This window comes from Macrobrachium nipponense, chromosome 31, assembly GCF_015104395.2.
Source record: "Macrobrachium nipponense isolate FS-2020 chromosome 31, ASM1510439v2, whole genome shotgun sequence".
Lineage (NCBI taxonomy): Eukaryota > Metazoa > Arthropoda > Malacostraca > Decapoda > Palaemonidae > Macrobrachium > Macrobrachium nipponense.
This window is the reverse complement of record NC_061093.1, coordinates 2294697-2321550: the sequence shown is the minus strand read 5'-3', so window position 1 is coordinate 2321550 and position 26854 is coordinate 2294697. Positions and strand designations below refer to the sequence as shown.

Below are 26854 nucleotides of genomic sequence, written 5' to 3'. Positions count from 1 at the left end.
CACAAATCTGGAAAAGGTTTTGCTCTGATGTTTTTGAAAGTAAAAAAAAGAGAAGACTATGTCCCTTAAAGTCTTACAGGAAAGGGCTTGAAGCTCACCATTGCACTTTGCTGTATTAAGTATGATCTAAAGGAAAAAGTGTTTAAAAACTAAATTCTTAAGAGAAGCTTCATCCAAATTTCAGGTTAAACAATTACGTATAGTTAGATTTTTTATAGTGTAGTCGTCGTTACGTCCTCAAAAGAGTTACCCCTCCATGGTGAGCCAGCGCTCCATGGTGACAAGACTTGTATCAAATAAATATCTTTTAGCCTGGTTTTGTAGCAAGGTATTGGGTTCAATGATAAACACTCTGACATGTGATGGAGTATAATGGACTCACAGACAGAGGGCATTTTCCTCGTCTTCAGCTAAGAGCTGAACCATTTTCCTACGTCAAAAAACTGCAGAAGTGACTATTGCACATGTGAGTCAGCCATCTTGTCTTACAACCAAGCCAGAAAAAAGACCAACAACAATTCTCTCTCTTAGTCATGCAATATTGTTCTTCCAGAAAATCTCCAACGTAGGAATACACTGCGTTGTTCTGAGTGAACCCAGGCCTCCTTAACTAATGGCCTGGATTTCACTTACTCTACAAGCCATAGCTAAGGCAACTAAAAAACAGTCTTTTTCATTGAATCCTTCGCAGAGGAAACTAAGGCTCAAACTGCTGGACTGGATATCCACCTTAAAACAACATCCAAGTTCCAATCCCACTTCCCCAGGCTTTCCCCGCTTTTGAAGGCTCAAAAGATTTAATGAGGTCACTGAGTCCTGCCTCTATGCTTTAAAACTGAAGAAAGCATAGACCTATAACCTTTAATTGTAGAGGTTGACTGCTTTCTTGTATCTCTCAGAAATAACAAAAACCACTACTTCTGTTATAGAGGTTGTAGAAGACACATGACTTTGTCTGCACCATCCTCCACTTCAATTGGTAAGAGTTTGGAAGAAGAACTTCTGCATTTAGCAATAGCCTCTGCCGCTCTTCAGGAAAAACCTTTCGCTCTGACAAGGCTCCTGACAGTCCTGAATTACTGTAGGGACAGAGCGGACAACCCTTGATGGTACCTGTCAAAGTGGGGTTGTTTGAGAAGACATCAACCTTGTGGCAGAATTTTGGGAAGTCCACCAAGAGCTGGAGGAGGTCGGGGAACCATTCTTTCCTGGGCCAGAATGGGGCCCACGAGTGTCATCGACACATTCTGACGGGACTGAAATTTGTTGATGACCTCTCTTATAAGACTGAAGGGGGAAATGCATACACATCAAGGCCCTTCCAGTCCAGAAGCATCTGTCCTCCATGCTTGTGGGTCTGGAACGAGAAAAAAAAACCAAAAAATTGGAAGGCGATTGTTCCTTGAGGTGGCGAAGAGATCTATAGCTGATTTTTCCTTCCCAGTCTCCACAAAACTCAGCAAACACTCTTGTTCCCAGTCCACTCCATCAGAAGGACTAGGCATGAGCATCTCAGCTCGTCTGCCGAGACGTTCATTTTTCCTTGAACAAACCTTGAAAAAAAAAATTATCTTGTGTTTGTTCGCCAAAAGAATGAGGTCTTCCACCACTTTGTTCAGAGAGAGTGTATCCCTTGTTTGCACACATGATAGCGCCGTGGTGTTGTCTGCATAAATTGCTACTTTTCTTCCAGCAATTAGAAGACAAAGGCTTGTAGACTCAGAAAAAATTGCCTTCAACTCCTTTACATTTATGTGAAGGGTCTTCTCTTGTTCCATCCATAATCCTGAGACTCTTGTCTCCCAAGAGACTACCCATCCTCTGTCCGATGCATTGGAGAAGAACTCTAGGTTGGGGTTCATAATGACAAGAGAAATCCCTTCCTGAAGTCTCTCCTTCCTGAAGTCTCTACTGACCATCACAGCTTCTGACTCAAGACTGACCAAAGACTCACCAAAAAAACTCCAAACACAGAACTCTAACAATCAACGCACAACAGACAACCAGAACTCACAACAGCCAATACAGTCATAACCACCCAACCAACAATTACTCTCTCTCTCTCTCTCTCTCTGACGTTGTCAAATGGCAACTCCATAACTCCTCCATAGCCTCACTCCTAGAGGTGCACAAAGGTTTCATTCTTTATTTTCTAGGGGCAGGTATAACTGCAGGTTACTTGCTGGTCCTCCTGGCTCAAGATTTCTGCAAGGGCAGGAGTTAGAAGTGTCCTCTAATACCACAAAAGGGCTGTGATGCCAGAGGTTTTGTCTAGGGTTGTGCCTAGGGGAGCAATTGGCAGTGATGATCTCTGAGAGGGAGTTACCCCTTTTATGGTAAAGGAACACCACAGCTCCCATCGTTTTCAGTACAGGCAGTCCCTCATTATCAGCGATCCGGTTTTATGGAGCTTGTCTAGCGCCATAAATCAGCACTTTATGTGCCATAACGGGCCGAGTTCCGGTTATTGATACATATTGGAGCGTGCCATAAGGGTGCCTATGGCACCATAGGCACCATAAATCGCCAAGTTTTGGTTAATGGCGTTTTTCACTTATCAGCACACCCCCTGGGAACGAACCCCCGCCGTGAAACAGGGACTGCCTGTACTCTGGTAGTGCTGTCTCTACCTACTTTATCTGTGTATCTAAGTACATGGAGCCAATCCATAGCAAAATTCTCTTAAAGGTTAGGGCAGTCCTCTATGTTCTTTGCTAGAGCCCCTACTGTCCAGTCTAGGAGGCTAAGGACTTCTAAACACCTTAAAAATGTCTTCGATAAGGTGGCCTATCTCCGAGGTAGTAAAGAAGACTTTCACTGAAGAGAAAGCAGATCTCCTACCTGAATCAATAAGACAAAAAATCCCCTTGAGAGGATGGCAGATACTCCCAAGGAAGGATTTTCCCCAGTAGCATACAACCCTTGCCTTTCCTTCACTAATCGAGAGGGGTGAGAACAGAAAGTCGCTTTACCGACTTCCCTTTTCTCAGCTAACCAAGAGTCAACCTTGGTGAAAGCCTTCTTAGATGATGACAAAACCATCTTAGGAAGCCATGCTGTTCCTGAAGGTTGTTGCATCATAATGCCAATCCTGGTGAAGACAGAACTGCTAGATAAAATAAAGAAGGGTAGAGTACAGGGAAATACTGCAGGAGCCAAAAAATTAGAAGGCAGTTGCTCCTGCTCTAACTCTTCTTCTTCCAAAGAGAAAAGACAGTCTCCTAAAACATCCAGAGGATTCTGAGGTCATCGGTGAGGGGTTGCTTGATATGGAATCTGTCAAGTTGTTCCTGAGTAGGCAACTGGCTCGGGATGTGGCACAGTACGCCTCTCTTTCAGGGGCCAAATGGGTGGAAGCGTAGCTAGAAATAGGAAGCACTATTAACTGCATGCAAACAAGAGCTGGATACCTGGGCTCGTACGTTTACACTGAAGTGCATTCAGGTTGAGCTGAACACTAAGATACTGAATGCTCGCAATCAGGTGCTGTAACACTATAGCACTCGTCTGAATATAACTTGAACCCCCTTGTTCAAAAAGGAACACAATACCTTTACGCTCCGGCACTGGACACATACACTGCACATTCGGAGTCTGGAAGCTCTGCGCGTTCTATAGCTTGGGCGTTTCGGCCACTGGGCACTTGGATACTGAACGTTCATATACTTGTCATTCAGGCACTGGGCGCTCTAACACTGCATGACCACATACTAGGTGCTCGGACACGAGCACTCAGCCGTTGGGTGTCATTTGTCATATACTTGATGTTTGCCATACACTATGCACTCGGTTACTGGCGTTTGGATACTTTCTTAGGAGCAGAGAGCTGGAGTCAGCACTGACGGGGGCTCTCCCAGAAACAAAAGAAGGGAGCAGACTGAGCTCTTGCTCTTTAGAACATTGATCAAACAAAGGAGAATCATCTTTTGTTGTATCAGGCCTTTTCAGCGGCCTAGAGACATTAGAAAAATGTTTACTTTGTCCTATATATACACCCGTGTCTGAGTCACTTAAGGAAAGTGCATGAACAGGCGGCAAACAAGTCCTGGGATCACATCAACAGGCTCGTTTGAGGAGCAACTACAATGGGCCAACCCCACCAACCTCGCCTTTGACTGCCAGTTTGCTTCCTCCCATGGGCAAGGGAGTTTAGCAGGGGACCTTGGTCTAGGAGTGTCCGTGGAACAGATAGTCACCTCCCTCCACTGCACTTGCACTAAAACTGTTCACTCTGTCCATCAGGGACTTTAACTGAAGTCCCAATTTGGGGACACTGTATTCACTAGTAGACCAAACTTTTAATCTATCTGTGCCTTAAGATTGGCAATGGTACTGGCTTCCAAAGAAAGGGAGCTGGGAATTGGAGTCAAGGGAAAAGTCAGAGAAGCATTAATTGGAAGAAAAGGCAGTCAAAGGCATAACAGATACAGGAACATTGACATTATCAATATTATCAACTCTTGGTGAACTCACTGACTAGCAGTCTTACTTCTGTCACATTTAGTTTCATTAAATGAGAATCTAATACTTGCCATTTCCCCTTCCTCCAATCTTTACACTCGTCGCAAGTCAAAGAGTTAAGAACAATTTTCAAAGCAGAGTTAGGGAACAAACTTGTCCTCTGCACATACTACACACAGTATGGGAGTCAAATGTATTTAGCCTTTGCTCCAAAACCTAATATACTAGATAAACTAGAGTCTGACACAATTCAATCAAAAGTCAAATTCAGGAGTCAAAATCAGTGAAACAAATCTCAGCTAATATAATTAGCACTAACAAAGTTCGGATGATCAGAAAGTGCCTATATATTCACAGACCTTGGACTTCACAACAGCTGGCACATCTGTGACTATGAGGTCTAATCAATTACATGAATGTATGTGGGTTCCTCAATTAGCCGAACAAAGTCAGATACTCAGAAATCAAAAGCCGACCAGCCATGTTGATCTGAGGAATTTGAATTTAGACACATTGTGCTTTGCATTTTTCTCCACAAATAATGAGTGAAGCTTTTGAATCCTGTGACTTAGCCATACTAATCCTCTCCAAAAGTCAGTATTAAAAGATGAAGAGTTCTAATAATTCCCTCTCTGCGTCCTATTTGCCTTGCATTGCAGGGAAGGTCAAGACAAGAGCTGAAGACTACACCACACCAATTGGAAGTGTCCCCTATGAGCAATTACTCCATCTGTCCAATGCAGCAGTCAAAAAAGTCAAGACAGCCTAAACCATAAGGAACTAACTAAGGAATAGGCTGGCAGAATAGGCTGGCACATTAAGACCTTCCTCTGCCAGGTCAATTAGAAAGGCCATGACAGAAGGGTTACCTAAACCATATTATGTCAAACTCCCATAGTACTTTTATACAGGCAGTACCCAGTTATCGCCGGACTTGGTTAATGGTGATACCAGTTTTATGGAGCTTGTCTAGTGCCATAAAATCAGCGATTTATGACACCATAACAGGCCGAGTTTAGGTGCCATAAGATGTTAATAACAGAGTTATGGTGCCTTATGGTGCCTGATAATAGAGTTAAGGCACCATAAGATACCTAACAGTGGTGCCATTAACCAGTTATCGGCGACATTAATCGAATCTCATAAATTGCTGAGTTTCCGTTAACGCAGTTTTGCTTATCAGCCCCCTGCCGAGAACGGAAACCCCGCCGATAACTGGGGACTGCTTGTACTGATGTCTTACAGACACCTAAAAATCAGTGTTTCTTAGTAGGAGTAATAGAATTACAAGGACACATCCCCACTAAAATCCCCGACAAATTTTTATCTATCAATGAGTCTAAATAGGGCACTTCCTTGCCGACATATAACTTGAGAACAACAGCACAACAAAAACAAAGTTAAACAAAGAAAATAACAATGAGTGAATGTTAATAAAAAATCCAAATTCTCAACCAGTAGTCAGTACGAGAGAGCTGAACATATATTCTCTAACATGGACAATTGTCATACCTACAAAATTGGTGAGCGAGGGATACTTCCCCACTCACCCCATCTCCCCCTGCTAACCATCTTTTTACCACATTCTGACCAGTTCCTCCCCGTTTATACTGAAATATACTCCAATATAAAAATTATTTGTATTCCAGTTTGATCTAATATGATATTTTTGTAATAAAATAAGGTTTTATATATGCTACCAAGTAATTATATAGCTAAGAGCTTCCTACCCAAGGAAGCCTACCAATTGAAAATTCGAGGGTAGCACTAATTCCGGTTAAGGTGCAGTTGAAATGCCCGCCTGCTACTTGGGGCTTGGAGAGGGAGGGAGGGAACAGGAACAACCTGACAGAGATCTTAAATTCGTTTTGTGCTTTTATGTCCACGCAAGGGGAGGTGGGTGGGCTCCGATCATTTAATTACTTGGTAAGTATACAAAACCTTATTTTTATTTATTATAAAAATATCATTTTTGTATATGAGACTTACCCAGTAATTTATAGCTTATTCCACATTTGAAAGGAGAGGGGATCCATGGACATACTCTATCTCAATGCACTATTGTGAAATGAAATTGAAACAAAATGTCTCTCAACATAATATGCTTGTTGTTTACTTACCTGGCCAGTCAACCACTAAAAAGAACTAGTGGGTACTCTAGCCACAAATGTGCCTCCAGGCTTCCAACAAGACAATACCTAATTGAAAGGCAAAAATGAGTAAAGGGAAGTCAGATTCCCTATGATCCTCTCCCTACATCATGCAGCCACGGATATCAGTCCTAATGTGTTACAATTCTCTAAGATAGTTTCCATATCTTAGGTAGTATGAAGCAAATACTGACTCTACACCTCCAGAAACGTTGCTTGTACGATCTTGGCGAATGCCATACTATGAATGAAGGTTTGAGAAGTTCCAACAGCCCTCACCTCATGAACCTTGACTTTCATGGTAGACAATTCTCCTCTTGGATTTCTGCATGAGCTTCTGTAATTAGACTTCTTAGAGAAAAGACTAAGGCATTTTTTGGAGAGCAGATGAGACAGATTCCTAACCAAACACCAAGAGGCAATCTGAAGAATCCCTAACCTTTTCTGTTTTTCTTTGAAGGTAATATCTCAAGGCTCTAACCAGGTACAGTAGCCTCTCCTCTTCCTCGGGCTCGAGAATATCCATCAAATTTTTTATGGTGAATGAGCAAGGCCATGGGTTAGATAGATCCTCATTCTTCGCTAGATCCAGAGAGAAGGAACATACATCTACAAAAATCCAATCCTTTTGTCTATTGCCTGAATTTCACTAATACGCTTTGCCATTGCCAAGGCTTAAATACTCTTTGATGACAAATCAAGTCCTCTATACTTGATGACTGAACTAAGCATAGACCTATAGCCTTTGACTGTACATGTAGATAACTTCCTGGATGTCCTCAAGTAAAGAAGGAAGTCAGCTATTTGGCTTACAGTTGTTTCAGAAGAGGACCCCTTTGTCCTTGTGTCCACTACACATCTCTGAAGCTAGAACACTTGGACTGAAGGAAGTCAGCTATTTGGCTTACAGTTGTTTCAGAAGAGGACCCCTTGTGTCCACTACACATCTCTGAAGCTAGAACACTTGGACTGGTATAATTTATTAGATGAAGGCCGCCTGCATTTAGGAATAGCCTTTGCAACTCCTCTAGAAAATCCCTTCAATGTAACGAGACACTTGACAGCCTGTAACCTGTCAGAGCCAGAGAGAACAATCCTAGATGGCACCTCTGAAAATGTGGTTGTCTGGGAAGAGTGTTTTTGAGGTAGGAACCATCTGTTCCCGGCCAAAAGAGGGCTACTAGTGTTATTATTACATTTATGTGAGAGGCTAACTTGGTCCGGTCCTTGTAACAGTGCATCCATCCTCCAACAACAGGATCCGGGATTGGAGAACAGAATCTAGGGCGGGAGTCGGTGATTCTTCAAAAAGTCACAGAGGTCTATGGATAGTTAATGCCCAAAGCCTCCATAGGTCCTTGCACAGTTGTTGATTTAGAGTCCATTCGTCGGCAGGACCTGATTCTGAAGACTTAGGGCATCTGCTAGGTCATTCATCTTCCCTGGATGAAACGAGTCGGCAACACCCCATTCCTTCCTGCCTAAAGGAGAAGCTCTCAAGTTACTTGGTAAAGGGAAAAAGGAGTGTGTTTTTCCTTCTTTCTTGATATACAAACAGAGCTGTCAAATTGTCGGAATGAATCACTACTGTTTTTCCCTGAACAAGGGAGGAAAGGCTCGTAGTAAAGTCCCTGAGGTAGATTACCTTGAGCTCCTTCGCGTTTATGTGGCACTTATGAATTCTGACCATGTTCCCGAGGCCTTCCTGTCCCCCAGTTTGTGCTCCCCAACCAGTTTGAGGCATCGAGTACAAGTCTCGGTCTGGGCTCAACAGAAGGAGAGACTTCCCTTCTTGAAGTCTTCCTTCAGACAACCACCAGCAAATGTCCTGCTTGATTTCTGACGTTATCGGAACACAAATGAAATCCTCTAGTGTTTTCTTGCTCCAATTCACTTTTGGAAAGAATTGTAGTGGCCTCATGTGAAGCTCCCTAACTTCACAAACTTCTCAACTAAGCCAGTGTTCCAGGAAGGCTCATCCACTGAGTAGCCAAGCATTCCTGAAGGAACATGAACTGTCTGATGCAAAGGAGACAAAACTGATTCTTTTGAGAGAGAAAAGCCTGAAAATTCTTAGAGTCCAGAATCATTCCCAGATAAAGAATCCATTGAGTGGGAATGATCAAAATATGAAGTTTTTTATGTTAAAACAAAGTTTAATGTATACTTACCTGGCAGGTATATATATAGCTATATTCTCTGTTCCACCTGCAGAAATTTTCAAAACTCGCGGCAAACGCTAGTAACCTATTAGAGTTCAGGCAACCACCACCCCGTTACCGTGGCGCTAGCGCTAGGAACCGTTCCCCAATTGGGCCAGATTTGTTTTCTCTGAACCCTGTCTCCTGAGGGAGGAGGGTGGGAATTAATTATATATACCTGCCAGGTAGTATACATTAAACTTTGTTTAACATAACAACTTCATTTTAATGTATGACACCTTACCTGGCAGGTATATATATAGCTGATTGACACATTTGGAGGTGGGTCAAAGACAGCAACATTATTAGAGTATAAAAATATTATTAAAATATTATTAAAACTCTAGGTTCCTTACCTGCTAAGGTAGCTGACTTCATAGGTCCTGCCTCTAAGCCTGCTGAAACCAAAAACCTTAGGAGCTCTCAACAAGGAAGTGTCCTGTATGTTGAAGAAGCTAAGACTGGAACTGACAACTGGACGTGACCAATGTGTGTGGACCGAACCGTAACAGCGCCCTCTTATGCCACGGGCATTCAAGCTAGTAATATAATCTTTACCTGAACTACACACACACCAATCACAAGATAATACTAACAAGACTGATAAAAGTACCGAACACTTTTTTCAGACGACCAAAAACACAAACACCATCTACCTAATAAAATCAACTAGCTTAAAAGAAGGTTATGGGGTAGTAACTCCTTTGCCCAATACTGTACCAGAGGACACGTATGGACCTAGCGTCTGACAATTATCAAAGGTTGTCTGAATATCCCTAAGATAATGAGAACGCAAATATTGAATTAGTTCTCCAATATGTGGATTCAATAATTTCCTTGAGGGCTAAATTCTTTTTAAAAGCTAATGAAGTTGCAATTGCCCTGACTTCATGAGCCTTCACTTTCAAAAATACCAAAGCTCTGCTCTTGACACAACATATGAGCTTCTCTAATCAACTCTCTCATGAAGAAGGCTAGAGCGTTCTTCGTCATGGGTCTACTGGGGTCTTTAACTGAACACCACAGAGCATCAGAATTCCCTCTGATATCTCTTGTTCTTTCCATATAAAAACGCAATGCTCTCACTGGCAGAGAACTCTTTTCTTGCTCGTGACCCACTAACTCAGACAGACCAAAACTTCAAAGGATCTTGGCCAAGGATTAGCTGGATTCTCATTCTTGGCCAAGAAACCTTCTTGGAATGAAACACACTGCGTTGCCATGTCTCCATCCCACCTTCTTCGATATGGCCTGAAGCTCACTAGCTCTTTTAGCGGTTGCCAAAGCTACTAAAAAGATAGTTTTCTTAGCAACATCTCTCAGAGAGGATTTCTCTAAAGGCTCGAATTTGCTAGAGGTTAAATACTTCAAGACAACATCGAGGTTCCAAGCAGGTGGCCTGCATTGGGGTTGTTTTCTTGGTACCAAATGAAACCTAATCAAGATATCTAAGGTCTAAGTTATTTTCGAGATGTCTAGATCTCTGTGTCTAAAACACTGAGGTTAGCTACCTTTTACTAACCTTTGATTGTCGAAACTGACAAAACCCAATTCCTTCTCAAGTATAGAAGTAAATCTGCGATTTGGGTCACAGAGGTACTGGATGAAGACACTTTCCTGTTCTTACACCACTTCCGGAAATTCTCCCACTTCGACTGATATACTGTGATTGTGGATTTGGTTCTTCTGGCTCTAGCCACTGCACTGGCCACCTCTCTATAATATCCCCTCGCTCTGACAAGACTTTCGATAGTCTGAACGCAGTCAGAGCCCAGAGCGAGGGTATTCTTGTGAAACCTGTCGAAGTGGGGTTGTCTGAGTAAATCTACTCTTAAGAGGAAGAGTCCTTGGCGTATCTATTGTCCATTCCATACCTCTGTGAACCAACTTTGGCCGGCAAAAAACCGGGGCTATTAAGGTCATCCTCGTTCCTTGGCTCTCCCTGAACTTCTTCATAACTTTCCCCAGTACCTTGAACGGAGGAAAAAGCGTACACATCTAAGTTTGTCCAATCCATCAGAATGCGTCGACCGCCACTGCTTCCTGATCTGGAACCGGAGAGCAATAGGTTGGTAACCTTTTTTGTTCTGGCTGTCGCAAACTGATCTACTACCGGACGGCCCCACAACTTCCACAGGCCTCTGGCAAACCTCCATGTGCAACGTCCACTCCGTCGAGAGAAGTTGTTCTCTTCTGCTCAACAGGTCCGCACTCACATTTTCTCTCCTTGTATAAACCTGGCTGAGCAGCACGACGCTTTCCTCTTCCGCCCAAAGCAGAACTTCCTTTGCCAGCTTGTAAAGGGGAAAAGAATGAGTCCCTCCTTGTTTGCGGATGTATGCCAGAGCCGTGGTGTTGTCCGAGTTGATCTGCACTGTCTTGTCTCGAATTCAACTCTGAAGTGCTTCAAGGCCAAGAAATTGCCATCAGTTCCTTCCTGTTTATGTGCCAACTTGTTTCTTCCTTGCTCCAAAGTCCCGACACCTCTTGAGGGCCTAATGTCGCTCCCCAACCCACGTCCGACGCGTCGGAATACAAGATGAGGTCTGGGCTCTTCTGCTGGAAGCGACATCCCTCTTGCTAACCTGCCTGGAGTTAGCCACCACTTTAATTCCTCCTTCACTTCGGCAGAATTAGAAACTGGAGGAATCCGGTTGCAATTTCTTGGCCATGAATCCTTCAGGAGGAAAAAACTGAGAGGTCTCATGTGCAGTCTTCCTAAAGAAATGATCCTCTCTAGCGAAGAGTGTGTGCCCAGTAGACTCATCCACTCTCTTGCTGAGCATCGGTCTTTTCTTTAGGGAAAGTCCTGCACCTTCCGAATGCATAGGGCTTGCCTTTCGGGGGACGGATAAGCCCGAAAAGTCACTGACGATATCTGAATCCCCAAATAAACTATCTGTTGTTGGGGATTCAATTGAGACATTTCTTTCCCATGTTTACCACAAGACCTAGGTCTTTTGCTAAGTTCAATGTTTGATTCAAGTCCTCCAGACATTGACTTCTTGATTGGGATCTTATCAACCAGTCGTCCAGATAAAAAGACACTCTGATCCCTCTTAAGTGCAACCATCTCGCCACATTGGACATCATCCTCGTGAACACTTGGGGGGGCTGTGCAAAGGCCGAAGCACAGGGCCTTGAACTGAAAGACACCCTGTCCTGAATCACAAACCTTAAATACTTCCTGCTTCCTGGATGAATCGGAATATGAAAGTATGCGTCTTGTAAGTCCAGGGTCACCATCCCAGTCCCCTGGACCGTACCGCTGCCAGTACTGAATCGTTCGTCTCCATAGTGAACTTGGTCTTTTCTACGAAAGATTCAGTTGACTTACATCCAGAACTGGCCTCCAACCTCCCGAGGACTTTGCAACCAGGAACAACTGGTTGTAAAATCCCGGAGATTCGTGATCCAGAAACAGGCTCTAGGCTCCTTTCTCTAGCATGGAAGCTACTTGCTCCCACAGAGCCGCTTTCCTTCACTAAATCGTTGTAATTTGTTCCCCCGAGGGCTCTCGAGATGTTGCGAGAGGAGGTCTCTTCAAGAAAGGAATCTTGTACCCTTCCGAGCTACGTTGACAGCCCAGGGATCTGCCTTCATGTTCTGCCAAACTTCCCAAAAACCTTGAAGTCTGGCTCCCACTGTCGTCTGGAGGACTGATATCTCATTCTTTAGAGGTGGTCTTGGCTCCTCTTTTAGTGGGTACTCTCTTACCCCTAAAGGCGGGTCGAGCGAATGTTCTGCCTCGAAAGGGCTGTTGCGAAGGCCTAGTTTCCTTTGGAGTTTTCTTAACCAACTTGGATGGTAAGAACTTCTTAACTGAAGACGAGAGAAGATCTTGAGTGGCCTTCTGAGAAAGGGAGAGAGCTATATCCCTAATCACCTCTGAAGGAAACAGCTGTTTCGAAAGGGGAGAGAACAGCAACTCCGATTTCTGAGAGTTTGAAAACCCCTTTTGAAGCGAAAGAACACAACAGCGATCTCTTCTTTAGTACTCTGCTGTGAACAAAGAAAAAGCCAGTTTCATTTCGTTCCATCTCTCAGAGCCTTGTCCATGCAGGACATAATGCTCTTAGCTGCTTCCATATCCTGCGAATCTTCTTCTTCTAGGGAGTTCGCCAGTGCTCCCAAAGACCAATCTAAGAAATTGAAGACTTCGAAAGTCCTAAAAATCCCTTTAAAAGATGGTCAAACTCGGACGAAGTCCACCAGACCTTAGCAGACTGTAACGCCTGTCTGCGTGAGCTGTCTACTATACTGGAGAAGTCCCCCTGGGAGGAGGCAGGTACTCCCAGGCCTAGACTTTCTCCAGTAGCGTACCATACTCCTGACTTCGATGCTTAACTTAGCTGGTGGAAAAGCAAAAGAGTATTTTCCCGCTTCTTTCTTATCCTTCATCCAGTCATTCACACGTTGAAGGGCCTTCTTCACCCGAAATTGACAGAGTCATCTTAAGGAAAGAGGACTTCTTTGGAGTCCTAGTCTTGGAAAACTGCGATAAGGGAGATAAAGGAGCTGTCGGTTTGAATTCCCCTTCAAAAATAGAAAGAGACGTGAAAGTCAGAATCTTGTAATCTGAAGAAGGTTCCGTATTCTTTTCCTCAACTAATTCCAAATCCTCTTCTGCTGAAGAAATGTCTTGCAAATCACCCTGTCGTGTTGACGCTTCGCTGACGGAATAACGTCCTGCCGCCTGCGTCCTGCGGCTAACGAAGAATCGGCGTCCTTCCGCCTCTCGATGTCCTGCCGCCTGCGTCCTGCGTCCATCGTAGACACATCTGCTTCCTGCCGCCTGCGTCTTGCATCCACAATTGATCCCGAGTCCTGACGTTTGCGTCCTGCTTCTTCCGAAACCATTTTCTTCTTCCTGCGTTCTGCGTCCTGAATAACAAAGCGATCGCCTGTCCTCGTAGCGCCAGTGCGTCTTGCGTCCTCGGCGAACGCGTCCCTTGTCTCCCTCTTATTAAGACTTAAACGGGAAGGAAATCGTACTTCCGCCTCGAAGATGCCTGCACAGGCGCATCCCAAGACTTCACAAGAACTGCCAGCTTAGACTGCATTTCCCTTAAGAAACCCTTCCCGTACTATCTTCCTGAATGGCAGAGGACGAAGGAGGAGGATTACGAGCGGGACTCCGCGACGTAACAGAGAGCGATCTTGTACTCTACCCGACGGAGAGAGACGAGGGGAAGAACAAACAAGAAGATGGAGGAGTCTCTCTTATCGAAATCCACCGGACGAAGGAAGGCCGTACTAAGTCCTCTTTAGCACGAAAAATCCTCTTCCTCTTGATCGGAAACTGCGTCCCCGTCTTCCGAGGAGGACAACACCTCAGGACTACTCCAGCCTCACGATCTTGAGCATGTTCTCTCGAGAGCGGAATCGATGTCCTGAAAGTCCTCTTGAGGGGGCGAGACACAACTGCATACCGACGTTCCCGCTCAGAAGTCGAACCATCCGAGGACGCACACTTCCCGTTACGCTTTTCTGCGGCGAACTGCAACAGCCTGGGAACTTGCAACAGGACTGTTCGAAGGGACGCCTGACCGCGACAAAACCTCTCTCGCCTCCCTTCGACTGTCGACATGCCTTCTCCCTTGGGTCTGGGAGCTTGACAGAGGTCTAGGTCTAGGAGCACAAGAGAGACGATCAGACGCCCCCGCCACTACACTTTCACTGACATCAAAAGCACTAACTATCCGTAAGTTGCTGTATCTGGTCACCCATGGACGCAAGGGCAGCGAACACCTTCACAATCTGTGTATCGTTCGCCTCCTCCGATACAGCAGCGGGGGGCGCAGGAGATACCTGGGGAGAGAAGGAACTACCAATTCTACGTTAGAAGGAGCTGGAGAGGAAATACATTCACTCCTTTTGCTAGAAGAATTCGACTTCTCACTACGAGAAACAGATCTCCTTACACGATCTTTCTCAAGCCTTTCAACATATTTCATAAATATCTTCCATTCCTTCTCTGATAAATTCCTCACATTCAAAACACCTATTCTCCCAAGTACACACATTCTCTCTACACCCTTCGGGTTACAAATGGTATGAGGGTCGACCGAAGCTTTCGGCAAACCTTACCTTACACCCCTCTTTTACACAAACTCTAAACATACTTCCAGTATAAGACATCTTTAAAGAACAATCCAAAGCGAATGCCAAGCTAACGTTTCCGAGTACAATACCAAAGATCCATGAAAAGTCAGCAACGAGAATGAAAATCCTAGCAGGGAACCACCAACAAAATTTGTTGCCGGTTCGGCTGGCAGAGAAAATCTGGCCCAATTGGGAACGGTCTTCCTAGCGCTAGCGCCCACGGTAACGGGGTGGTGGTTGCCTGAACTACTAATAGGTTACTAGTGTTTGCCGCGAGTTTTGAAAATTTCTGCCAGGTGGAACAGAGAATATAGCTATATATACCTGCCAGGTAAGTGTCATACATTAAAACCCAGTTTACTCATGAGAAGGAGAGTTTTCAACAGGTCTTCCGCGCATTTGTCCTTCGATTGGGCTCTGAGGAGCCAGTTGTCTAAAGAGAGATGTTTATTCCCATCAGATGAAGCCACTTTGTCAGAGATGCTAGAATACGAGTAAAGATCTGCAGTGCTGTCGACAGGGCAAAAGCATAATGGCCGAAACTGAAGAATTTTTCCTTGAAAAATTAAGCAGCGAAACTTACTGGAGTCCGGGGGTACAGGGATGTGAAAGTCGGCATCCTTCATGTCCAAAGTCACCACCTCCAGTCCCCCAGATGGATGCAGACATAACCAACTGATTTGTTTCCATGGGGAATTTCATCTTGAGAACAAAATGATCAGGCGCTCACATCCAAAACGGGGCCTCCAGCTTCTTGATGGCTTTGGGACTACAAAGAGTCTTCTAAATCCTTCCGAGTTTTGTTCTTCCACTACTTCCACTGCTCTTTTGCATAGTAGTAACTCTACCTCTTGAGTGAGGGCCATAAACTTCTCTGATTTCACAGAGTTGGCTGGTAATACTATCGACGATTTGGCCAAAGGTGGGCCTTCTTTGAAGGAAATGACATAACCTTGCTGCAACACCTTGACTACCCAAGGTTCCAGCTCTCTCTGACTCCATTCCCTCCAAAAGAGGCCCAGTCTGGCTCCTACAGGCGCATGAAGGATAAACTCCTCACTTCTTGATTGCTGTCTTGTAAGTAGTCTTCTTGATAGACTTGGGTGAGGGTTGAAAGTTAGTGCAAGGTCTTTGCTGACTTCTCTGTCCTTGCCCAATGAAAAACCTGGGGGGTTGGAGATGGTGAAACAAAAAGACCAATTGGGGGCTAGGTTGAAGTTCCTTAGGACTGATGATTGCACCAAAAGATCGTTGGTTCACTTCTTCTGCAGCGACGACAAAATCTCTTGCACTAAGTCTTGTGGGAACAGACGCTTCTTGTCAAGCAGGGCAAAAAACAATGCAGACTTTTGTGTTGTAGTCACATCCTTGGTTGAGAATGAACACCACAAGCCTCTCTTCTTTAGTATGAATGGCAAAAAGAGAGACGCTAACTCTGCAGATCCGTCACTTATTGCCTTGTCAGCGCATGACGAGACACCCAACAAGTCCACTGCAACGTCTTCTATACAATCACTGGGTCGTCTTCTATCTTTCTGGCTAACTCCCAAAAAGCTACATACTTCCATAACTTTAAATAAATTTCCAAGTAGGTGATCCATCTCTTAAGACGAGAGCATGACTTTAGCCAAAGAAAAGGCCAAATGCCTAGTGGGGTCAATGAGACCCAAGTATATCTCAGTTTAACCAGACCACTGAACTGATTAACAGCTCTCCTAGGGCTGGCCCAAAGGATTATGATATTTTTATGGGGCTAGGAACCATTTGGTTACTTAGCAACAGGACCTACACAGCTTGATGGTAGGATCCGAACCACATTTCTATTTACCATTGCTAAAAATAAATGCCTTTGATTGTATCTTGTTGGCAGAGCAGGAATCGAACCCAAACCCTAAGATCAGTCCCTTGGGAGGAGGCAGAGAAACTCCCAGGAAAGGAGCTTCCCCGGTGTTGTAAAAACCGGTGATACTTTTCATCAACTTGCATGGAGGGAAGCAAAAGAAGCTTTACCATTTCTCTCTTCAAGGCCAACCAGAGTCCACATCTCTCAGTAATTTCTTCGTTGAAGCAGAGATAACCAACTTGGGCAAATCCATATTGTCTGAAGCAAGTTTCCTCATAAGGAAAGTCAATGCCACAGATACCGGAGTCAAAGGCAGGAACAATTTTGGGAAGTTGTTGAGAGAAAGTATCTCAACATCGTAGAATATGATGAAGGGGACGCATCCTGTTCCACCTCCTCCTCGTCTGAAGAAATAGGTGATAAGGCCGCATCTTCCATCTTGGAGAGTGCTGGAGCTTTCTTCAAAACAGACATGATGTAATCCAACTGTCACTTAAGGGAAGTGAGAAGGATCAAAAGTCGAAGCATGCAACTGAAAACGAGGTGAAACTGCTTTCGACTCGGCTGTCGGAGAAGACAAGTGCTTTTGACAGGTCAGGATTTTCAAAAAGTCGAAGCAGCTCATCCAGAAGGATCCATCTTTCGTTCAGCAGTCACAATCAGTCGATCCATACATGGAAGAGACTCCAGGCTATCCCAGGAAGAACGAGGCAGAAGAACTGACAGAGCAGGAGGCAACACTGCATAGCTACATGATGGTTTCCAGGACTGATGATATCCTCTTTAGACTTCTTGGAAGGTGGAAGAGACTTGTCCACATCCTTGGACTGCCTTGAAGGGACGCGAAGCAACTTGAAAACGCTCAATATGTCTCTTGCTGGGAGTTGAGCCATCTGACTCCATCAAATCATGCGCACCAAAAGAGATGTCTTTCTAATGACGTTCTGTCGACACCTTGGGGTTTACCAGCAGGTACGACGGAGGGCCGACTGCCGGTGGGCAAGCCCCACCAGCTTCCCTCTGACCTCCAGTATGTCTTCTACCCAGTGTAGGGGAGTGGGACAATGAGATGTAGAGCCTCCACATGGATGGACAGCCACCTCCTCCACATACTCACTTTGCACTGCACAATTACTATTTTGGTTGCCTTTTTTCATTAACCCTTAATGGAGCCGGGGTAATAAGTCAATATGAAGCACCCCAGGCTGGCAAAACTTTGAGGCTGGCCAATTTAATTAAATTTTTTTTTTTTTTTTTTTAGTTTTTTTTTTTTTTTTGTAAAATTATAATTATAGCTCACAAAATATCAAAACACATAAGAAATAAAATTAGTAACAGCTTCTGAGCATGTATGTTGTAAAATATTTACTAAAGTTTTTAATTAATGAGGATGCAATAAATTTTCTGGATTTATACACATTTTTTTTCTAATACATCTTTGCAAAATTACATAATAACTGACATACTATTATAAAAGGTAAGAAATAAAACCAACAGCAACACCTTGGTATATTTTTTAGCAAATTCACAAACAAACATCTTGTGAGACAGAAAGGCACTGCATCCTGCCTTGAAGTCAAGATCTCAACTAAGTCTGTCATGAGCCACCCAGTGGATTTTAGCGTCTAAAAGTTGCCATTAGTGAATTCATGGGTTATAGAAATAATGGCACCACTCTCCCGGCTGATTCCCCCAAATCGATGGCAAGTATGATATTGTTACTCACCATGAGTCACGCTGTCCACCACCCAAAACCTGTTATTGCTACCTTATGTGGGTATGTCCGTCCATTAAGGGTTAAGGCTTTAACAGAAGCATCCATTTCCATCATAATAATCGCAAAAAAAAATCCAATTTTTTATCGAATTTTTTATTCTAGACTGGCAATGGTGTTGAGATTGAGAATAGAAGGGAATGACACAGGAGCAGGAGGAGAAAGGATCAGAGAAGAAACGGAATCAAAGGCAAAGCAATCGCACTATCTTCTGCCAATTCAGCTACTGAACATAATCGAAACTGGATTTACTTTAATGCCTTAGCAGCTTCTTTTTCCCTTTCTATCCTTATCCATTGCTTGTCATCCCATTCACAACATTCAGCACAAGTGATTTTTTTCTTGCACTCCTGACCTTTACATTTACTACATCTGCTATGTAGAGCACAACAAGATTTAGCTAATCTAGTCTTGCATTATCTACACAAAACCTAACACTCATTGTGCAAGAATCAGACATTTGAAAGAATGCGCAATCACAAAACAAACAGAGTACTTCACGAAGAACTCCGAATTCATCAACAAAATATGATGAAGCAGGCTGGCTAAAACCACTGATGTTGACCGGGGGACAGCAGAAAAGAATTGAAGCTCTCTGCCAGGTTGTTCCCTCTCAAGCATTCCACTACACCTTAACCGGAACTAGCACACCATGAATTTTGTTTTCAATTGTTAGGCTGCCGTAAGTAGGAAGCTCTAAGCTATAAAATTACTGGGTATTCTCATATGCAAAAACCTTTTTTACCATTAAGAATGTGGTAATCCTCTCTGTCAGATTTTGTTGAGAGAGAGAGAGAGAGGAGAGAGAGGAGAGAGAATCATGAGAGAAGAGAGATGAGAGAGAGGGATGAGAGAGAGAGAGATGAGAGAGAGAGAGAGAGAGAGAGAGAGAGGAAAGTAGTAGTTAGTACTATACAGAAGCTAAGGAATAACTACCAAAATATTGAAAAAATGTTATTGTTATAATACAATTAAGTTTGTTCATACTTACCTGGCAGATATATATATAGCTGTATCTCCGAAGTCCGACAGAATTTCAAAACTCGCGGCAGGCACGCAGTGGGCGGCCAGGTGGTAGTACCCATTCCCGCCGCTGGGAGGCGGATATCAGAACCATTCCCATTTTCTATTCATATTTTTATCAGTGCCACTGTCTCCTGAGGGGAGGTGGGTGGGCACTTAATTATATATATCTGCCAGGTAAGTATGAACAAACTTAATTGTATTATAACAATAACATTTTGTTCATGAAACTTACCTGACAGATATATATATATAGCTGAATCCCACCTTCGGATGGTGGGAAGAGACAGAATAGGATTTGTAGGAAACTTAAATTAAGTAGATGATGTACACCTTGGTTCCTCACCTGTTAGCAAAGTAGACTCTGTGATTACTGTCACTTAAGCCTGCTTGTGCTTAATCAGGAGTTTGCCAGCCAGGTGGAGACCTGTAGTGTGGTGCGCTCTGGATGCTGTCAACTGGGGACGTGACCTCAATGTGCAAGAGCATAGAGCCATACAAATGAGGGCAACGAAGCAACTGACCACCACCTGACCAAACTATCCAAGACCCCCTGAACACTAAGCTAAGAGATGGGAGGTCTTCACCAAAGAATCACCACCACACAAAAAAAAAAAACCAAAAAACACAAAATCAAAAAAAAAAAACTAAAAAACTAACCTAAACCTAACTAAGGGATAGGGAGAGGAGCTACCTTCAGCCCCCAAGACTGTGTCTGCAGAAACGTATGGGCCCAAGAGAACAACAGTCCTCGTATATCGTTCTCACATCTCTCAAGTAGTGTGATGCGAATACTGAATTGCTCCTCCAAAAGGTGGCGTCAAGGATGTCCTTGATCGACATGTTTTCCTTTGGAAGGCAAGCGAGGTTGCGACAGCTCTGACCTCGTGAGCTTTCACTTGCAAGAGGCTCAAATCGGTCTTACCGGTAAGACGAATGAGCACCTCTTTAATGACGTCCCTCAGAAAAGACGCCAAAGCATCTTGGAAATGGTATATGAGGGCCGTTTAACCGAACACCACAGATTATCTGAGGGACTCGTACCTCCTTAGTCTTGTGGACATAAAACTTAAGAGCCCTGACAGGGCACAGGGCTCTCTCAGGTTCTTGGCCCACAAGGCTTGTCATACCCTTAATTTCAAAGCTCCTTGGCCAAGGGTTAGACGGTTTTCATTCTTTGCTAAGAAAGTGGGACTCAAAGAGCAGACCGCATTGTCACCTTTGAAGCCCACTCGCTTACAAATGGCTTGAATTTTGCTAACTCTCTTCGCCGTCACCAGAGCAGTTAGGAAAAGAGCCTTCTTCGTCAAGTTCCTAAGAGACGCTTCATGGAGAGGTTCGAAAGGACTCGACATCAACAGTCTAAGGACTAAATCTAAGTTCCAAGAAGGAGGCCTCGCCTGAGGCATCTTGGACGTCTCAAATGATCTCAGGAGATCGTGAAGATCTCTGTTGTCAGACAGGTCTAGGCCTCTGTGTCGGAAAGACTGCTGACAGCATACTCTTATATCCCTTGATGGTTCGGGACAGCCAGCTCCTGCACATCTTTAAAAAATAGCAGGAAACGGCTATCGGCTACAGAGGTAGTGGAAGAGGAAATTCCCTTTCCTTTCTACACCATGCCCTGAAGGAAGCCCACTTCGACTGGTAAACAGCTCTCGAGGAAGTCCTCCGGCTAGCGTTGGCGATCGCCTTCAAAACCGCCGCTAGTTCCTTCACACTGATGTGCCAGGACACCTGTTCCCCCCTCCAGGTGCCTGACACTTCCTCCCCTCCTAGTGTTGCTTCCCCATCCCCCGACACGAGGCGTCGGAAAACAACACTAGGTCGGGGCTCAGAAGCTTTAGGGACACCCCTCTCGAAACTTCCGAGGATCTAACCACCATCTTAGATGGTTCTTCACGATTTGGTGATCAAAAAGGTCGCATCCAGATCCTCTCTGACTCTCCATTCGTCTGCTAAGAAAAACTGGAGAGGTATGAGGTTGGTTAGTCTTTCCCAGGGAAATAAACTTTTCCAGCGAGGAAACAAATGGTCCCCAGCAGACTCATCCACTCCCTCGCCGAGCAAGCTTCCTTCCCCAGGAAGGCCGAAACTCTCTCTAAGCCTTGCAGCTGTTCCGTTCCTGGGACGGAAACGCTCGAAAAGCCAACTGAATCCATCTGAATCCCCAGATACACGATGGACTGTGTTTGGGGTCAGATGCGACTTTTCGAGGTTGACCAGAAGTCCCAGGGACCTCGCAAGGCCAACGTGAAGTGAACGGTCCTTCAGACACCTTTCTTCTGACGATGCTCTGATAAGCCAATCGTCGAGATACAGGGACACTCTTATTCCTGCAGAATGTAACCATCTCGCTACGTTCTTCATGAGCATGGTAAATACCATCGGAGCCGTGCTTAAACCGAAAACAAAGGGCTCGGAATTGCCAAACTTTGTCCCTTAGCATAAACCTCAGAAACTTTCTTGAAGAGGGTGGATAGGCACGTGAAAGTATGACGTCCTGTAGGTCCAAGGACACCATCCAGTCAGCCCGGTCTTAAGGCTCCTAGAACCGACTGAGGTGTTACCATCTTGAATTTTTCTTTTCTATGAAAGATTCAGGCTGCTTACGTCCAAGACTGGACGCCACCCCAGACGACTGCTTTGGTACCAGGAAAAGTCTGTTGGTAATATCCTGGTGACCCCAGGTCTAAGACCTGCTCCACCGCTCTTTCTTGATCATTTGATCTAAAAGATCTAAAAGAACCTGATGTTTCTCCCTTTGATACGACGGGGAAAGATCTCTGGGAGTCGTAGATAGAGGAGGAGGGTCCACAAAGGGGATCTTGTACCCCTGTCCACTATCTTGAGGGACCACGCATCTGTATCTCTCTCTCTCCACGCCCCCGCAAAGATCTTTAGCCTAGCTCCGACCGGCATCTGAAGGACTATCTTCTCACTTAGAGGATTTAGGTTTGAAGGAACCTCTTCCTCTTGCAAGCCCTCTCCCTCGAGGAGCAGCTCTCGAGGGAGGAGCGCCACGAAAGGGTTTAACCTTCCTAGGAGGTCGTCCAAAAGACGACGTCGGTAGGACTGCAGGACGTCTTGAAGACTGGCCAAGAGGTCCTGGGTAGCCTTTCTCTTGTAGGCTCACTGCAGGTCCTTTACCATAGCCTGGGGGAAGAGATGGCTCGAAAGAGGTGCAAAGAGAAGCTCCGCTTTCTGCGATGAAGAAACAGACCTAGCTGTAAATTGCAGAAAAGCGCTCTTTTCTTGAGAAAAGCAGTGCCGAAATGAGAACACTAACTCTTCCAAACCATCCCTGACGGCCTGTCCATGCAAGATAACACATTGGACAGCTCCCCCAGACTCAAAGATTCAGGACTCCTAGATTGAAGATCCAGGACTCCCAGGCACCAGTCTAGAAAGTTAAAGACTTCCAGAGTCCTTAAACAGACCTTTCATGTGATGGTCAATCTCCGTTGGTGTCCACGAAATCTTAGCGGTCAATAAAAGAGATCTCTTCTGTGCATCGACCAGACAGCAAAGTCCCCTTGGGAAGACGACGGGATCTTAACTCCTACTTCACCTTTGGTCTCATACCAAATGCCGCCTTTCCCACTGAGTCTTGAAGGCGGTCGGAAGGGCGAAAAGTCGACTTGCCCTGATCCTTCCGACGTTCCATCCAATCCTGCAACTTCTTTTGAACGCTCTCTTAGTGGACAAGGAAGTTTTCATCTCCACAAAACTCCGGAACCTTGTACGACTTCGATGACAAAGGAAAACTGAGAGGGTGGAGACTTGGGAGCTGCAGGCTGGAACTTCTCACCAAAAGAAAGAAAAGCGTAACAGTCGAACCAGCCACCTTGTAGTCGGATACCGACGAAACTGACGGCTGTTTTCCTCCTCAACTGAGTCCGCCGCACTACTAAGCTCTCCTTCCTCCCGAAGAGGCAAAGAGATTGAACCTCTGGAGAGGGCGTGCGCCCAACGGGTCTAGCCTTCAACAAAGGCTTTCGAGGATGACTAATATCAGCCTCTTCAAAGCGACCGACCTTCTGTCGATCCTTAGAGCTCGAACCACGAAGAGCGTCTTTGACCCCGCCAGCGCTGCGCGTCAAGAGCAGGCTATTCTTACTCGCTCTCGAGGAGCGTCCTTACGCTTTCCGCTCAAGCGTCCAAGCTTTCGCTTTCAAAGCGTCCTTCTGGGCGCTCTCGAAAGCCCTCTTCTCAACAGGCAAAGCGTTCAAGCAAAACATCCCGACGACGCGTCTTCAAAAGCGTCCTGCCGAGCGTCTTCAAAAGCGTCCTCCAAGGCGTCCTGGCGAGCGTCCTCAAAGGCGTCCTGACGCGCGGGGGCTGATCAGGACGTCGAGGAGAGGAAGAAAAGCGTCCTGTCCACGAGACTTCCTACCCGCATAACGAGAACAAGGAAGCTTCCGAAGGAGAAGCAAGCGGAGACAGAGACGAACGAGGAGACGGTGGAGAAGGGGACTGCCTCGTCCTCTTGACAGGCAGTCTAGCGTCCTTCCTACGTTTAGGCTCAACTGCTGCTGGGGCGAGTCTTCTGAGCCATTAAGGCCGACAATTGGTCTTGAAGAGACACAAGAATACTCTTCGTTGGCAAAAGAAGAAACGAGAGGAGGTGAAGGGCTGCGCCTGCGAGATGACGAGGGGCGAGGGGACGCCTCCTTCCTTCTCACAGGTACAGCAACCTGCCTCTCCGAGGCGCGAGACAAGCGCTTCTCAGCGTCGTCCTCGGACGACGTCCTACCTCTCTTCTGTGGAGGTTTTAAACGCGTCATACGACGCAGGCGAAGACCGCAACGATAGCGGAGAGACGGGGACGTAAAGCGTCCTCCCTAGGAAAAAGTCCTTTTCAACGGTGGACGCGAGTCTCTCAGAGCGCTCCACCCCTTGCGCGGGGAGGGCGCCTCGGAGGACGAAAAACAGTCCTTAAGGATGCGAGCCTGAGCACGCTCCTTGGCAGCCTGGGAACTAGCAACAGGTCCTGCCGAAGGGACGCCAGATCGGTGGGGAGCCCCCGTAACCCTCTTGCGGCTTTCGACATGCCCACTCCTGAGTCCTGGGAGTCCGACAGAGGTCTAGACCTAGAGGCATTATGGGGGCCGGAGATCTGACGCCCTCCACAACACTAGGGGGCACGATCACACACTTTACTTGAGCCGTTTTCTGGGCCAACACTTTGGATCTAGAGTGCGTAACGACTCTAGAATCAGAGAAAGGCATTACCTTCTCCAGACACAGAACTCGGGCCCTCAGGCAACAACACAGGATTAGGTGAAGCAAATTCTACTGGTGTTAAAATAGGAGAAATGTTACTTCCCTTACCTTTCGTAGAACCGCTCTTGGAGGAAGACCTCCTGATCCTATCACGCTCCAAACTTACGCGATAGGACTCAATACACCTTCCATCCATCATCAGTCAAACTTTTGCATTCAATGCAACGATCATCCAACAAACAAACATGCCCCCTACAACCCCATACATACTGTGTGGGGGTCTACCAATGATTTCGGTAGCCTCACCTTGCAATCACTCCTCACACACACTCTGAAGCTCACTGAACTTGATTCCCGACATCACGTTCACAGAAAAGCCAATCCAAAATAAAAAAACAGTCCACTATCGCGTATGCCAATCCAACAATCCAGAGTCAAAACCAAAAGTCAATCCAGATACTTAGAAACGAGTCAAATCCAAATCCTGGGCGGAGGTCTGTAAACAGGTGTTTACCGACCGGCGACAGAAAAAAATATGGATCGAAAATGGGAATGGTTCCTGATATCCGCCTCCCAGCGGCGGGAATGGGTACTACCACCTGGCCGCCCACTGCGTGTGCCGCGAGTTTTGAAATTCTGTTGGACTTCGGAGAATACAGCTATATATATATCTGTCAGGTAAGTTTCATGAACAAACAATGAAATACAGTTCTTAACTTTTCCAAATTAGTATCTGTAATAACAAAAATATAACAATGTGTAACTCAAGTAGTATATCACTCACCTACAGCCATGACAGTATACACAACACTTGCTGCGTAAATGTTGAATGGTCTGAAACCAAAGGCCGACACGTAGAAGCACTGTGCCACCAGAAAAGCGAGAGGCCATGAATAAACAAGTCATCCCAGATAAGAAGAGCATCTCCAAATACTGAGCAAATTAATCCAAGTAAAATTCTCCTGAATAAGCCATACCTGAAATGAAAAATAATTATAAACATCAGTACATACAAAGAAAAAGAAAAAATCTAGAAGAAAATGTTCAAAAAGTAGACACTGACTTACAAAGGGTTTTGCTCAAAATTATAAACTAGCAAACATTCATCATTATCCATAAAAAAAATCACTATTTTTGAAAGTAAATTGTTATTTTTTCCTAACTATACAAACCTGAGTCCTTTACATAAGGAATTACTTTCACCTCCAGCTGGAAAACTCGGCTCGTAAGATTCAATAACAAGGTAGTTAGGCAGTAACTCTTATCTGATGACTCGACTGGATGTAAACATTCCACTTTGCTTTAGGCCCCAGGAACAGAGTGAGGGGTGGCATGAGGTGGGCCTATATATGTAAAGGACCTACAGGTTTGTATATTAGGAAAAATACAATTTACTTTCAAAAAATGTGATTTGTTCCTACATGCTATACAAACCATCGGTCTTTTACATAAGGAAGACTCACTTAGTGGTGGGAGGAATCTGAGTCTTGTGAACAGACTGGTGTTTGCCCAACCTGAGTTCCCTCCCTGGTCGTAAGAGCAAGGGGGGGATCATAGCCTTTGTCCAACTGATCGGCATGAGCTACTGCAGGATCAGTGGCCAGACCTCTGGACCAATTCATAAGAGGGAGGCATGCAGACCTTTTATGAATAGCAAGCAAGAACTTCACGTCATAAGTATGAGGCCAAATATAAAGCACTGGGTTTTGTCTCTTACTACTGTCCACTTCTTCCTCCCGTTAGGGTTAAGGGACAGATAAATGTTTTTATCCCTAACATAAAGAGATAGAATGTAGCTCAGTTACGTAGTGAGAGTGAGACAGTGAGCAGGAAGTACAAAAGGCTGTCCATATGAGAGAGGTGCCCTGATGTGCACAATACGAGGAATATGGTAGCAGGGACATAAGGGACTTTTTTAAGGAATATGAGAAGCATTGTGAGGCTAAGTATGGGGATAACAAAAGTGTCTTGGCAAGAGAGTTAGGTTTCTTCTTGACGGGATTTTTGTTGAGTATGTATGGGGTGATGATGAGTGTAGGAAATGTGCCGTATGAGTGTGTGAAAGCCAAGA

At 45.1% G+C, this 26854-nt stretch overlaps 1 pseudogene; it reads right to left on the bottom strand.

Moving 5' to 3' along the window:
• The window catches only part of LOC135206544 (lysoplasmalogenase TMEM86A-like), a 153668-nt pseudogene that overhangs the window by 10586 nt on the left and 116228 nt on the right, over nt 1–26854 (bottom strand).